Below are 14517 nucleotides of genomic sequence, written 5' to 3'. Positions count from 1 at the left end.
TGGTTCTAATCCCGGCAGCTCCACTTCCTCTCTGTCTCTCCTCCTCTCAGTATATCTGACTTTGTAATGAAAATAAAATAAATCTTTAAAAAAATTAAAAAATAAAACAATTATTTTTAAAAATCACATGATATCATTTACATATGAAATTTTAAAAGCAAGTTGTACATACAGTAATGGAAAATGAAGCAGTGATTACTATGGTCAGTGAGAACAGAGGAAAATGGGAGAAGTCGGTCAAAAGATAGAAAATAGCAGATAACATAAGACAACCATGAAGACATAGAACTACAACAATTTAACTATTATATAATTGCATTATATGACAATTTTTGTTGAATGAGTAGATTTTAGCTACTCTTGTTTGTAAAACTTAATTGTGATGTGGAAGATACATTAATTTGCTTCGCATCATAACTTCATTATCTTTATGTATCCCACAATATCATGTTGAAAACTTCAAACTGATGCAATAAAATTTAATTTAAAAGCGTGAGAGAAAAGGTTTGGTTTTCATTTCCAATAATAACAAATTGAGTTCCTTTTCCTCACATACTCAACAACATTTGCTTAATTTCTTATAACATCCATTTGCACAGGTATGAGATGATACTTTACTGTGGTTTTGATTTATATTCGCTTTATTTCTTGAGAACATATGCCTTTATTTTGGGGAATAACATAATGTATTTGATGATATATCATTTATTTACATGATGGATTAATGTATAAATTCATACTGTATAATGTGGCTTTTTTGCATTTACACAGCAAAGATGATTATATCAGAATACCTAACATGTACGGTGCCTCAGATATTTAACAATTTGCATGATGAAAACACTTTAAAAATCTGTTTTCTTAATAATTTTCTAATATGCATCCTATTGTTACTTAGTTACCATGGTGTACAATGGGTCTCCTGAACTCATTTATTATGTCTGACTGAAAGATTTCCCTTTGATCATATTGCCAATCAGAAGCTTCAGAGAACTGTTTATATTTTACTAATTTTTACTTTTTTATGTTCTACTAATTAGATCATGCACTTCCTGTGACTATCTCGCACCACTTACCAAGGTATGATTCGGGTTTGTTCATGTTCTCCTAGATGACAGAATCTGCTTCATTTTCTAATTATTATTCCATTGTGCATATATGCAAAATTTTCCTTACTCATACATTTGTAGATGGTGACTGGTTGATTCTGTATCACTGCAGTTAAAAATAATAATGCTGGGGCCCGGCGGCGTGGCCGAGCAGCTAAAGTCCTTGCCTTGAACGCCCCAGGATCCCATATGGGCGCCGGTTCTAATCCCGGCAGCTCCACTTCCCATCCAGCTCCCTGCTTGTGGCCTGGGAAAGCAATTGAAGACAGTCCAAAGCCTTGGGACCCTGCACCTGCGTGGGAGACCTGGAGGAAGTTTCTGGCTCCTGGCTTCAGATTGGCTCAACACTGGCTGTTGCGGAAGTGAACCATCGGACGGAAGATCTTCCTCTCTGTCTCTCCTCCTCTCTGTATATCTGACTTTGTAATAAAGTAAATAAATCTTTAAAAAAAAATAATAATGCTGCAAAATATGAGACTGTGTTAGGGTCCAGTTTTGCCAACTCCTCAGAAATGACAAAGAGTCTCGCTGGTAATGCAAAAATCAGGCAGAGTTTATTGTGCCAGCATGCTGGGGTCAGACCATTCTTGGGGCACACAGGCCAGCCAAGCAGAGGTTGGACCGAACTATCAAAAGGCTGGAGATTATATAGGCCCCTTTTGGCTGAAACATACATCAAAAGCAACAACTTTAGACATATTAATTTTTATGGCCTTCAGGCGCAAGCAATCTGCTCCATTCCCACAGTCATTATCTTTTATGGCTCTTTCACTCTCGCACCCTTATCTTTATGGTTCCTCCTTTTCCTGGGACCAGAGACTTGCGCTCCTGCCCTCCTGCGCCTGGGTTAGTTGGTAGATAAGGTTTGTGACACTGTTCACAAGCTTGCAGGGGAGCAAGGATAGATTTATCGCTAAAGTGGATTTTTTCCACAGTCCAGGCGCCTCCTGACCTAGCAAAGTAGCAGTTTGTCGGCACAAAGGAGCCTAACACTGCCCAACAATAACATTCCATTCTAACAATCTAATATTCTAATATTTTACCCACACTCAAGCAACTGCAAATATCCCTTCACCATACTAATCTGACAACATGTGCAGATAGACTCAATAGTAGAGTTTCCAGGCATCTAGTAGTAGTATTACATTTCTATTTTTGTTGAATTTTGACAACCCCCATGCTGTTTCCCACAGTGGATCTATTAATTTACACTCCCACAAACAGGGTTCATTTCTCTTCATATCTTTTCTAAGACTTATTGCCATTTGTGTTTTTAGTAATAGTCATTGTGGGTGGAGTGAGATGGAGCCTTCTTGTGTCTTTGTCTTTTATTTCCCCCAATTTTTGTTGATGTTAAGCATTTGTAGATATATCTTTTAGCCATTTGTGTATTCCCTTTCTTTTATCTTTTTAATGACTTCTTTATTTGAAAGGCAGAGTTACACAGAGACGAAAAGAGATCTTCCCTCTGCTGATTAACTCCCTAAATGCTTCTAAATGCCAAGGACAGACCCAGCAGAAATGGGAAGCTGGGTACATCACTCAGGTACACAATCTATGTGGCAGAGGCCCAAGACCACAGGCCCTGTTATTCTGCTTTCACAGGACCTTTAGCAGGGAGCTGAATCAGAAAGGGAGCAGCAAGGAATCACATCATGCTTACATGGCATGTCAGCATCACAGTCCGAGGTATAACTCCTGTGCTCCATTCAGCAGAGCCAGTAACGTGGACAGGGGATGAAGCAAGGACAGGAGACCAGTGATGGTACAAGTCTCCTCGAGTCTCTATTGCTCCTTCATCTCTCCTTACATACTCTCCCCCACCCACTCCTAATTTAGCCAGGAAATTGGATACAGATGAGTTCAATTAGTCTTGATCTTTTTAGCCACAAGCCCAGTTCCTGTCCAGTTTAGCAAGCTCTAATTAACTCCTTAGCCCACAACACTCCTGCACCACAATCCTGTTTCTGTCATGTCAAAGGTGAACTTTAAGATGTATATTCATTAAAATGAAGACAGCAAGGGAGCATTTTGCAGCAGAAATTAAAACTGAAGTTTGCAGCTCTAGTAAGGCATATCAAAGACAGGGTTCAGTACCTGGCTGCTGACATAATGATGCAGATCTCTCCCAATGTGCTGTAAAGCACAGGAGGATGGCCCAAGTCCTTGCACACCCCCACCCCAATGTCTCCAAGTCACATGGGAGACTTGGATAGTGTTCTTTCCTGACACGGAACTGGCCTCACATAAATAAAGTGTACACTTAAGAATCGTAAATATAAGGCAGAGTGACCGAGGGAGACAGAGACAGGCTGACAGACTTGCAGAAATCTCTCATGCTGCTTATCTTCAAATTTTTAAAAATAACTAGTGTTGGCCCAGGCAGGAGCCAGTTGTGAAGCTTTTCATCTAGGTCTCCCATGTAAATGACAGGGACCCCATTTCCTTGCCATCACATGCAGCCTCCCACAGTGTGTACAGGCAGGAAGCCAGAATTTGAAACAAAACAAATAAAACAAAACAAACTGGATACAAACCAACACCCTCCAATGTGGAATGTGGTCATAACAGGAAATACAAGACTTGCTACACCAAATATCTACCTTACAACCTTACAATTTTTAAAACATTTTATTTTGATTAGAAACGCAGGTTTACCGAGACAAGGAGACACAGAGAAAGACCTTCCATCCACTGGTTCACTCCACAAATGGCTGCAATGTCTGGAACTGAGCTGAACTGCAGCCAGGAGCCAGGTGCTTCTTCTGGGTCTCCCATGCGCGTACAGGGCCCCAAGGCTTTGAAACGTCCTCTACTGCTTTCCCAGGCCACAAGAAGAGTGCTGGATGGGAAATGAAAAAACATGAACCAGCAACCATATGGGACTACAGTGCCTTAAGGGGTAAGATTAGCCAATTGAGCATCAGGCCAGGCCCACACTGCATTCTTAAAACATCACTTTGGGGTCCGGTGTGTTAGCCTAGCGGCTAAAGTTCTCACCTTGAATGTGCCGGGATCCCATATGGGTACCGGTTCTAATCTCGGCAGCCCTGCTTCCCATCCAGCTCCCTGCTTGTGGCCTGGGAAAGCAGTTGAGGGTGGCCCAAAGCTTTGGGACCCTGCACCCGTGTGGGAGACCTGGAAGAGGTTCCTGGCTCCAGGCTTCGGATTGGCTCAGCTCTAGCCATTGTGGCCGCTTGGGGAGTGAACCATTGGACGAAAGATCTCCTCTGTCTCTCCTCCTCTCTGTATATACTCCTTTCCAATAAGAATAAATAAACAAATATTTTTTAAAAATTACTTTGGAAACAGTGTTGTGGCACAGTGGCTTGAGTGACTTCCCTGCAACACTGGCCTTCTGCATGAGCACAGGTTCTAGTTTTGGTTGATCCTCCTCCTTCCATTAGCTTCTCGTGAATATGCCTGTGAAAGCAGAGGAAGATGTCCTGAGTGAGTGATCCCTTCTCCCTCACCAAGAAGAATCTGGTGGAGTTCTGGCCAATGTCTGTGGCCTTGATGAGACCTGGCCACACTGGCAAATTGGGAAGCAAACTAACTATATAAAATATCATATGTGGTTTCTCTTATTCTACCATGTTCTTCTATAACTCTGCTTTCAAATAAATAATTAGAAACAAATAAGATAAACAAATGTACTCATTTAAACTTTTTAAACAACCCACAATCCTGTTTATCTGACAGGCAGAGAAGCAGGCAGAGAGGAGCAGGACCACTAGTTTCTCAGAGCTGCTAGGTCAGTCCTCAAGAACCAGCAGATTCCACTACATTCACCATCACATTGAATCTTAACTTCAAAGGATGATAGTTAAAAACTGCTGAACTGCAACTGCTGCGGTTGTTCTATAGCCTAATCATTTACTGGCAAGTGCCAGAGTCCCATGTGGGCAAGGCTTCATGTTCTGGTTATACCACTTGCAATCCAGCGCCCTGCCATTGTTCCAGAAGAGCAATAGAGGATGGCCCAATACCTTAGGACACTGTACCTACACAGGACCCCAGAAAAGGTTCAGCTACAACCACTGTGGCCACATGCAGTGTTAGGACACTTGGGCAGTGACCTGACAAATAGAAGATCTTTCCCCTCTCTCTTTAAATCTGGCTTTCCAAGAAAATGAATAACTTTCATAAAAATAAAAGCATTACCCCAGCATGGTGACCTAGTGGCTAAAGTCCTCAACATGCATGTAATGGAATCCCATATGGGTGCAGGTTCTAATCCCGGCAGCCCAGGTTCCCGTCCAGCTCCCTGCCTGTAGCTTGGGAAAGCAGGAAAGCCCAAAGCCTTGGGACCCTGAACCGGCATGGTAGACCCAGAAGAAGGTCCAGGTTCCTGGCTTCGGATGGGCTCAGTTTGGGGCTTTGTGGTCACTTAGGGAGTGAATCATCGAATGAGAGATCTTCCTCTGTCTCAGCTAGTCTCTATATATCTCCTTTTCCAATAAAAATAAAAATAAACCTTAAACAATACATAAAACATAAAAATAAAAGTATATGAAGATAGCTGTTAGCATGCTATTTTATCACAGCAGGGCAATTTTAGACTCACAAGGCAGTCTATAGATGCCCAGTTCATGCAGCAAAGAATGATGAGAAAAACACAAACGGCGGCGCACGACAGGCTCCGGGCGAGGCGGGAAAAATCCGGGTCCTCCATCCCCTCCGGGACCTACTGCGCAGGCGTGTTTCTGCACACGCTGCCCCGCATGCGCCGCGCTTTTCCGGTCCGGGCGCCCAGCGCTCCTGGAAGAAGGAGCCCGTTTCTGTGGTGTCGATGTGGGCCGAGGCCTGACACTGCCCTGGTGGGTGCCGGGCCTCCCTCAGGTGCCGGGCCTCCCTCAGGTGCCGGGCCTCCCCTCGTGAGTACCAAGACTCCCCTGGTGGGTGCCGGGCCTCCCCTGGTGGGTGCCGGGCCTTCTCTGGTGAGTACCGGGCCTCCCTCAGGTGCCGGGCCTCCCCTGGTGGGTGCCGGGCCTCCCCTGGTGAGTACCGAGCCTCCCCTGGTGAGTACCGAGCCTCCCCTCGTGAGTACCGGGCCTTCTCTGGTGGGTGCCGGGCCTTCTCTGGTGGGTGCCGGGCCTCCCTCAGGTGCCGGGCCTCCCCTGGTGGGTGCCGCCTTGCCTTGTGCCCTCGTGTCAGATGGCAGCCCTGGAAGCAGTGGTCGGAGGACTCAGGGCTGTGCCGAGCAAGGACTTCGGGCTTGGCGTGTTTCCTGAGGGCCGCTGGCGCCATGTGCTTGATGCCGCGGGCCAGGGGCGCCTGGACACGGTGGGGTCGAGGAGCCGACGGGGCGTGTTGGGGCCGGATTTGTGGGGCCGTGACCGTGTTCTCGTTATGGGACCGTGACAGTGTTGGGGGGACACAGAGGAAGAAGCGTGTTGGGGCCTAATTTATGGCACTGTGAGAATGTTCTACTTTATGGGATTGTGACATGTTCTAATTTATGGGGCCGTGACAATGTTGGGGGGACACAGAGGAGGAAGTGTGTTGCCCGCTAACTTATGGGTCCGTGAGAATGTTGGGAGCAGCTGAGGGGGAAGCGTGTTATGGCTGAATTTGGGATGGTGACAATGTTCGGGGCTGCCAAGGGGGAAGTGTGCTTTGTTGCTGTGGGAGAAACGTTTGTAGGTGACGAGAAGTCTGCTTAGCAGTGGTGACGGCCAGCTGTGACGTGTGGCCTTTTTGTCTGGATGACCTGTCTGCTGACAGCAGTGCAGTGTTGAAAGCCCGCTTTTTGTGTTCAAGTGTGTCTCTAGGTGCAAGATTGCTGCCCATATTAGGGTGGTTGTACCCGGGGACATATACTTAACTGCTATGTCTTCTTGAATGATTGGTAGAACTTGGAGGCCCAAGGGAGGGGGTGAGGTGCCAATGGGTTGTTCTGGGCTTAAGGCTAAGGCTGGCCCCATACCATCTGTAAGGTTGTTTGGTGAGTCTTCCAGAGACAGCATCAAAGATCTCATTCTTCTGTCTGTCTATCTGTCTCTCTCTCTTTCTCTCTGCCTTCCAACTAAATAAAACCAATAAGAGATTTATTTATTTTTATTGGAAAGGCAGGTTTACAGAGAGAAGCAGAGACACCAAGCAGAAGATCTTCCCTCTGCTTGTTCACTGGCCAGATGGCTACAACGGTCAGAGCTAAGGCAGTCTGAAGCCATAAGTTTCTCCTACATTTCCCAAACAACTTCTGGGTCCCAAGGCTTTGGGCTATCCTCCATTGCTTTCCCAGGCCACAAACAGGGAGGTGGTAGAAAGAGGAGTTACCCAGGACAAGATCCGTGGCCCGTATGGGATGCTGCTGGCAGGCAGAGGATAAGCCAATTAAGCTCTGGCTTATCCTAAATCAAATAACAGTTTATGAGCTATAAGGGAAAGGCAAAGAGACAGGCAGAAAAAGGTCCCTCCATCTGTTTCTCCTCCCCAAGGTTTTGAAATAGGTAGGGAATAGGCCAGACTGAAGGCAGGTCAGAGAGCTTAATTCAGGTCTTTGGAGTCTGGGGCCTTGTCTCACCTGCTCGAACCATCAACTGCTGCCTTCCTCAGGAAGTTGAAATTTGCAAAGTTCTGGGATTCAAATACAGGTTTTTTGAGTAGGGTTTGACATTTATTTTAAAAGATTATTTGTAGTGGAAAGGCAGATGACATTTACAGAGAAAGTGGGAACCAGAAATATCTCCCTTCTACTGGTTCAGTCCCCAAAAGGCTGCAACAGCCGTTTCTGAGCAGATCTGAAGCCAGGGTCATTAGCTTCTTCTGTTTCTCCCGTGTAGTTGCACAATTCCAAGGTTTGGGGCCATGCTGTACTGCTTGCCCAGGCTAGAATGATAGTGGAGCAGCCAGGACATGAAACTGGTGTCCCTATGATATCCAAGGATGTGTACAGTGAGGATGTAGCCTTTGCTCTGGGTCCAGGAGTTGGACATTTATGATACTGTGCCTGCTACAATAAATGTGCATCCCCACTTTATCTTTTACAACCCAGTTTTAAACAATTTTTGCTGGCGGACTGGTGTACTATATAGAGTGTGAGAGAGAGATAAAGAGACACAGCCACTCAGGCTGATAAGCTTCCAAAGAGTGGCCATACATACTGCTGTTCCTATCATGTTAAAGGTTAACTTGAGACATCTCTTAATTGACACAAAATGCAGTGCCTTTGATTTAGACAAAATAAGTCTTTTAGGATCATAAATAAAGGGAAGTTAAATGCAGGGAAAGAAATAGATGGACAGGTATTTCCCATATGTTGTTCCCCTCCCCAGATTTCTAAAACTGCTAGTGGGGGTCAAGGTGCGTAGTGGCTTTTCATTGGAGAGCATGATATTCTGCCAGCTCCTCTTTCAGACCAAGGATGGTCTCCAATGAAACGGTTGAATTTACCTGGACAGTAAGATGCTGGACTCTCTGCATATTCTATGCCCACAATGAAGGAGGCATGACTGGATATGAACTGTACCATTGTAACAATATGGAGGACTTCAATATGGGGGCAGGGCTTGGGGAAGGGTTGGCAGAATCCCAGAGTCTATGAAACTGTGTCATAAAATGAAATTAAAGAAAAAAAGAACAAGGCCAGTTTGTTTTTTAAATTTTAGCCGTGTGTGTACGCACGTGCAAACGTGCATGTATAGGGGCATGTGTTTTGATTTCTTGGGATATAGTAAATATTTCAGTGCTGTGAAAGCATTTTTACATGTTCATTTGCCGTCCATGCTACAAAGCGAATGTACGAGGACAGCTGGATCAGCAGAGGGAAGATCCTGAGGGATTAGCAGGTATAGTAGCTTCCTCTGGTGCATCTACACCCCTTGACCAGGCGGGCTGACTGCCAGCAGCCTACTGCCCCTGCTCCATCACCTACTGGGGCTGTCCTCTCTTTCCTCATCCCTGAGGATCCCTTCCATGCAGACAGCTGCCAGCCAGCAGCAGCTCCCCATTGATACCTCGGCAACTGTGCTATACCCTTCTCATACATCTTTGAGTATTTGATTACTGGGACATCCTGGTAGGAAAATCTTGTTTCATCAGATACAGGAAGTTAAATTCATGGCTGCTTGTTCTTACACTCTTGTGGTTAAATTTGACAAGGAATAACGGAACTTAATGGCCAAAGATGAATCTGCAGATTTGGGATACAGTGGGACAGGAGTGATGAGTGATTCAGGGGTATTCCAAGAAGCTACTGCAGGAGGGTTGCATGGACAGTTAATGATGTGTGATGTACCAGAGGAGCCTCATAACTCACTTAAGCATCTGTTGGCAGATGAAGGTATCTCACCAATCTAAACACTGTAATAATTTTCTTAAGAAATAGAACAGATCTGGAGGCACAGAGTGTTACCCAAGAAGATGCCAAACACTGCTCTGGGGTAAATGGTTTGTTGTTCCTTGAAGTAAGCATAGAATCCTGGGAGAATAGAGATGATTTACTTTAGGCTGCCATGAAAACCTGTCAAAACAATCAGGATGGAACACTGCATGTCTGTTATAGAGCACTAACCCTCAGCCCCACAGGGAGGCCAGCTAAGCTGTGAACCTCAACCCCAAAGAGAAGGTCATTGTGGCCATTTGGGGCGTGAACTAGCAGATGAAAGATTCTCTCTCCCTCCCTCTCTCCCTCTCTCCCTCGCTGTCTCTCTGCCCTCCCCTTCCCGTCTCTCTCTCACTCTGCCTTGGAAATAAATAAATAAACGTATAAACCTTTCTTAAAAAGCCAGAATAGTTCTCTTGCATTTCATAGGTACAACTCTGAGAAGTTCAGCATCCTTCCCTCTCCCTCAAATCCCCACCTCCGTTTCATTTCCTTTCATTTTTGCAATTGAATATTTTCTGTTTACTTTATAGTTATACATTTAAAGCAGCACTCACTGTAATGTTCACTAATAAACAGAACACCATTGATTCAAAGGAACATGGACAAGGGAAAAACTATTCAAGTTACGAGATGTCAGTTTTATTCTTACTCATTTTTGTATGTTTATCTTTAGGGGACTACCTCAATTTCACTAACAATGATGGTCTCCAATTGAATTCATTATGTTCTAAAAGAAGTGATTTCTTTCATTCTTATGGCTGAGTAACATTCCATCGTATTTATATACCATACTTTACCCATGTTTATGTCCATTTTTTGGACATCAGTGTTGATTTCACATGTTGTTTTTGTAAGAATGTGATTGGCGTTTCATTTCTTTTTTTTAATAGATTTTATTTATTTTAATTGGAAAAACAGATATACAAAGAGGCGGAGAGATGGAGAGGAAGATCTTCTGTCCTAAGATTCACTCCCCAAGTGCCCACAATGGCAGAAACTGAGCTGATCTGAAGGCAGGAACCAGGAGCCACTTCTGCGCCTCCCACGTGGGTGCAGGGTCCCTAGCCATTGACTCTCCTCTGGTTCTTTCCCAGGCCACAAACTGGAAGCTAAATGAGAAGTGGAGCAGCCGGACATAAACCAGCGTCCATATGAGATCCTGACGCATGCAAGGCGAGGACTATATCCACAAGGCGATAGCACAGTGCCAGACAAGTGTTGTGATTTGAGTTGCTCTAAACATGGGGGGTATAAATAACTCTCTTGTATGTTATTTTGTTTTCTCTTTAGTAAATTTCCGGGAATGGGAGGATAGGTAGATCTGTTTTCAGATTTTTGCAGAATCATCTGTCTTCCATAATGGCCATACTAGTTAAACATTCCACCAACAGTGTATTTTATTCACATTACCCCAAGCATTTATCATTTTTGGATTTTTGGAGGACAGTAGTTCTAACTGGGTTTTGTGACACTTCCTTGTGTTATCTGAGTTATGTTTTCTTAATAGCTAGGTGGCCTGGTCAAGTTTTCCCATGTTCAGTGGATGATACCTGTATTTCATTTGTTGAAAACTGCCTGAGCAAGTCCCTTGCACATTTTTGATATTTATTTTTATTTCAGAGGCAGATCTACAGAGAGAGAAAGAGAGAATGGTCTTTCATCTGCTGGTTTACTTCCCATTTGGCTACAGTCCTAGAACTGAACTAATTCAAGCCAGGAGCCAGTTCTGATCTCCCACGTAAGTGCAGGGGCCTTAGGACTTGAGTCATCCTCCATTGCTTTCCCAGGCCATAAGCAGAGAGCTGAATTGGAATTCATGCAGCTGAGACGTGAACTGGCACCAACCTGGGATGCTGACACTTGAAGGCAAGAATTAACCTGCTGAGCCCTCATACAGGACCCCAAATCCCTTGCCTATTTTTTAGCTGGATTGTTTTTGTTGTGTTCCTTAATTATTTTGAATTTAAGTTCTTTATCTGATGGTAGTTTGTAAGCATTTTCTCCCATTCTGTGGTTGCTTCTAGTTGAGTATTTCCTTTTGTTTGCAGAAGCTTCTTGGCTTAATATAATCTCAATTTATCCATTTTTGGTTTTATTTTCTGTGCCTATGGATTCTTATCCAAGGAGTCTCTGTCCCGAGGTCTTGAAGAGTTTTCCCAGTGTTCTCTAGTAATTTAGTGATGTCAAGTCATGGATTTAGAGCCTTGATCCATTCTGAATTGATTTTTTTATGGGGCGTGATGTTTGGGGTCTTGTTTCATTATTCTGTGTACAGAGATCCAATTTCCCCAACACCTCTTGTTGAAGAGCCTCTCCTTCATCCAGGCTCTGATTTTCAGTCATTTGTCGTGAGTGTTTTGGCTTTAATGTGTGGATTAATACTGTGTTTTTCTTTGTGTTTATTTTGCTCCAGAACCAGGTTGTTTTGAGTGTAACTGACCTATAATGTGTTTTGGAACCTGGTATTTGGATGCCCTCAGCTTTGTTATTTAGGTTAAGATTGCTGTAGTTATTAGGGGTTTCTTGGCTTTCCATGTGATTTTTAGCATTGCTTTCTCTGGATGTGAGAAGAATGCTATTGTTACTCTGGGATTGCACTGAATGTGGAGATTGCTTTGGTTCATGTGGCCATTTTGATGATGTTCTTCCAATCCAAAAACACTGAAGAGCTTTCCATTTTTTTGTGTGTGTCTGTGTCTTCCATTTGTGTCCTCATTGTTATATTCTCATTGTAAAGCTCTTGGGCATCCTTGTTAAATTTATTCCAAGGTATTTAATATTTTTTGTAGCAATTGTGAATGGGAGTAATCTTATAAGTTACTTCTCAGCCATGGCGTTACTTGTATAGACAAATGGCATTTATTTTAGCATGATTTTAATAAGTTAAAAGTTTGCTTAACTCTTCTATGTATTCCGTTAGTCACTTAATGGAGTCATTTGATTCCCCTATATGTAAGATCATGTCATCTACATATGGGGATAACTTGACTTCCTCCTCTTTTCCATATTGTATTCCTTTGATTTCTTTTCCATGAGTTTTTTTTTTTATCATTTCACATGTTTTGACTTTTTAGTCAGGTTTTTGAAAGACTATCTTCTCAGCTTCTGTGATTGTGAGACTTATTTTTCAGAGTCTGTGTATGAATGATATCACATAGAGCCTGTCTTTCTGTGCTTGGCTTATTTCAGTCACCAGCATGACCTCCAGCCCCAACTATGTTGTTGCAAATGAAGAGAACACGTTTGTTGCTGAGAAATATTCTGCTGTCTGTGTACCATGTTTTCTTTATTCACTGATGATGGCATATTTGAGTTGCTTCTGTTTCTTGGCTGTTTTGGACGGTGCTGCAACTCAGTGGGAGTGCATCCTTCGGTTCCATTTTCCTTGGATATATACCCAAGAGTGGGATTGCTGAATCATATTGGTGGTTCTGCTGTGAAGCTTTTGGAAAGCCTCCAAACTGTTTTCCTCAGTGGCTGTACTGATGTGTGTTCCCACCACAGTGTGCAAGTGTTTTATTTTCTTCACAGCCTCACCAGTACTTTTGCTGTTTTGTGATGGCCAGTGTAAGTGGAATGAAGTGAGAGCTTGTGGCAGTCATGATTTGCATTTTCCTGGTGATTAGTAATTTTCAACTTTTTTTTCACATGCCTATTGTTCATTTCTGCATCTTCCTTCATGAGATATCTGTACAGATTTGCTACCTGCTTTTTAATTTTATGTACTTTAGTTTAAGTACTTTAATTTATTTAAATATTTATGTGTTTACCATTGATTTATTTTTTAAATTTTTTTATTAGGGTAAAAAGTTAGAAGGGCTGAAGGGAATATTGAGGAGAAGCCCCACCCAGTCTCCCACCCACCCCAGGTCCTGTGTGTAGGGCATGCTCTAGGATCCTTGCTCTAGTGGTCCCGGTAGTCCACCAGTTATGGGTCGCTGCCAATCTCGCCACTCCAGACAGGATGAGACTGTTGAATAATCCACTGATTGACATAGTCCATCATAGAGTCTCCCTTTGTCCTGTGTTTCGCTGCCAACGTACAGCTGTGGTGGTTGACTGTCCTGTTCTATCTTCCGTCTTTCCTTGGTTAAGGTTCTAAGTCCGCTATTTCGGTTGAGGGGATACCCAAAGAAACTTTTGAGGTGTTCCCAGACCAGAATCCTACATGTACTAACAAGCACAGGACTTGGCACAGTCTGTCTCCCCGCCCAGCTGGTGGTTGCAATTGTAGAGTTGATTCTGTCTTGAGCCTCAACTTCCACTGGGACCAATGGGCTCCACAGTCTGTCCTGGTTCTGCTCATCACACACTCAGCCTACCATTGATTTATTTGAGCCCTAACATGTTTTAGTTATTAACTTCTGCCAAAGATTTATTCTGCAATTGTTTTCTCCTGTTTTACAGCCTGTTTTTTTTTCCATCTCTTGTTTCTTTAATACTACTAGCATTTTTCTTTCATGAAACCCCATTTGTCATTTTGCTGTGTTTTTTTCCTGTGATTTTGGAGTCTGTTCCAAACAACCATTGGCCATTCTAAGACCCTATAGAGTGTCCTCTACATTTTCTCTACAAGATTCACTATTTTATCTCTTATGTTCAGGTCTTTCATACCTGATGAGCTGATTTTTCTTTTTGATGTAGTGCGATAGTTGGCTAGTTTATTCTTCTGTGTATTAATACCAAGTTTCCTCAGCAGCATTTATTGAAGACTGTCCCATGTTTTGTTTTGTTTTTGATTTATTTTTTATTTAAAAGGCAGAGATTTACAGAGAGACAGAGAGGTCTTCAAACCTCTGATTCTCTCCCCAGATGGCCACAATACCAGAGCTCTGCTGGTTTGAAGCTGGGAGCCAGGAGCTTCTTCTGGAACTCTCTGTGGGGGCAGCGGCCTAAGGCCCCAGGCTACCCTCAACTTCTCTCCCAGGGAATAGCAAAAAGCTGCATTGGAAGTGAAGCAGCCAGGACACAGAGCTGTGCCCATATGGGATGTAGGGCTTCCAGGTGTAGGATTGATTCCATATCACCACACTAGCCCCTGTCCCTTTTCCAGTGCAAGTTTTAGGAGGTTTGTCA

Source organism: Ochotona princeps, chromosome X, assembly GCF_030435755.1.
Source record: "Ochotona princeps isolate mOchPri1 chromosome X, mOchPri1.hap1, whole genome shotgun sequence".
Taxonomy (NCBI): domain Eukaryota; kingdom Metazoa; phylum Chordata; class Mammalia; order Lagomorpha; family Ochotonidae; genus Ochotona; species Ochotona princeps.
The sequence above is the reverse complement of the archived record's forward strand: the minus strand, read 5'-3'. Positions refer to the sequence as shown.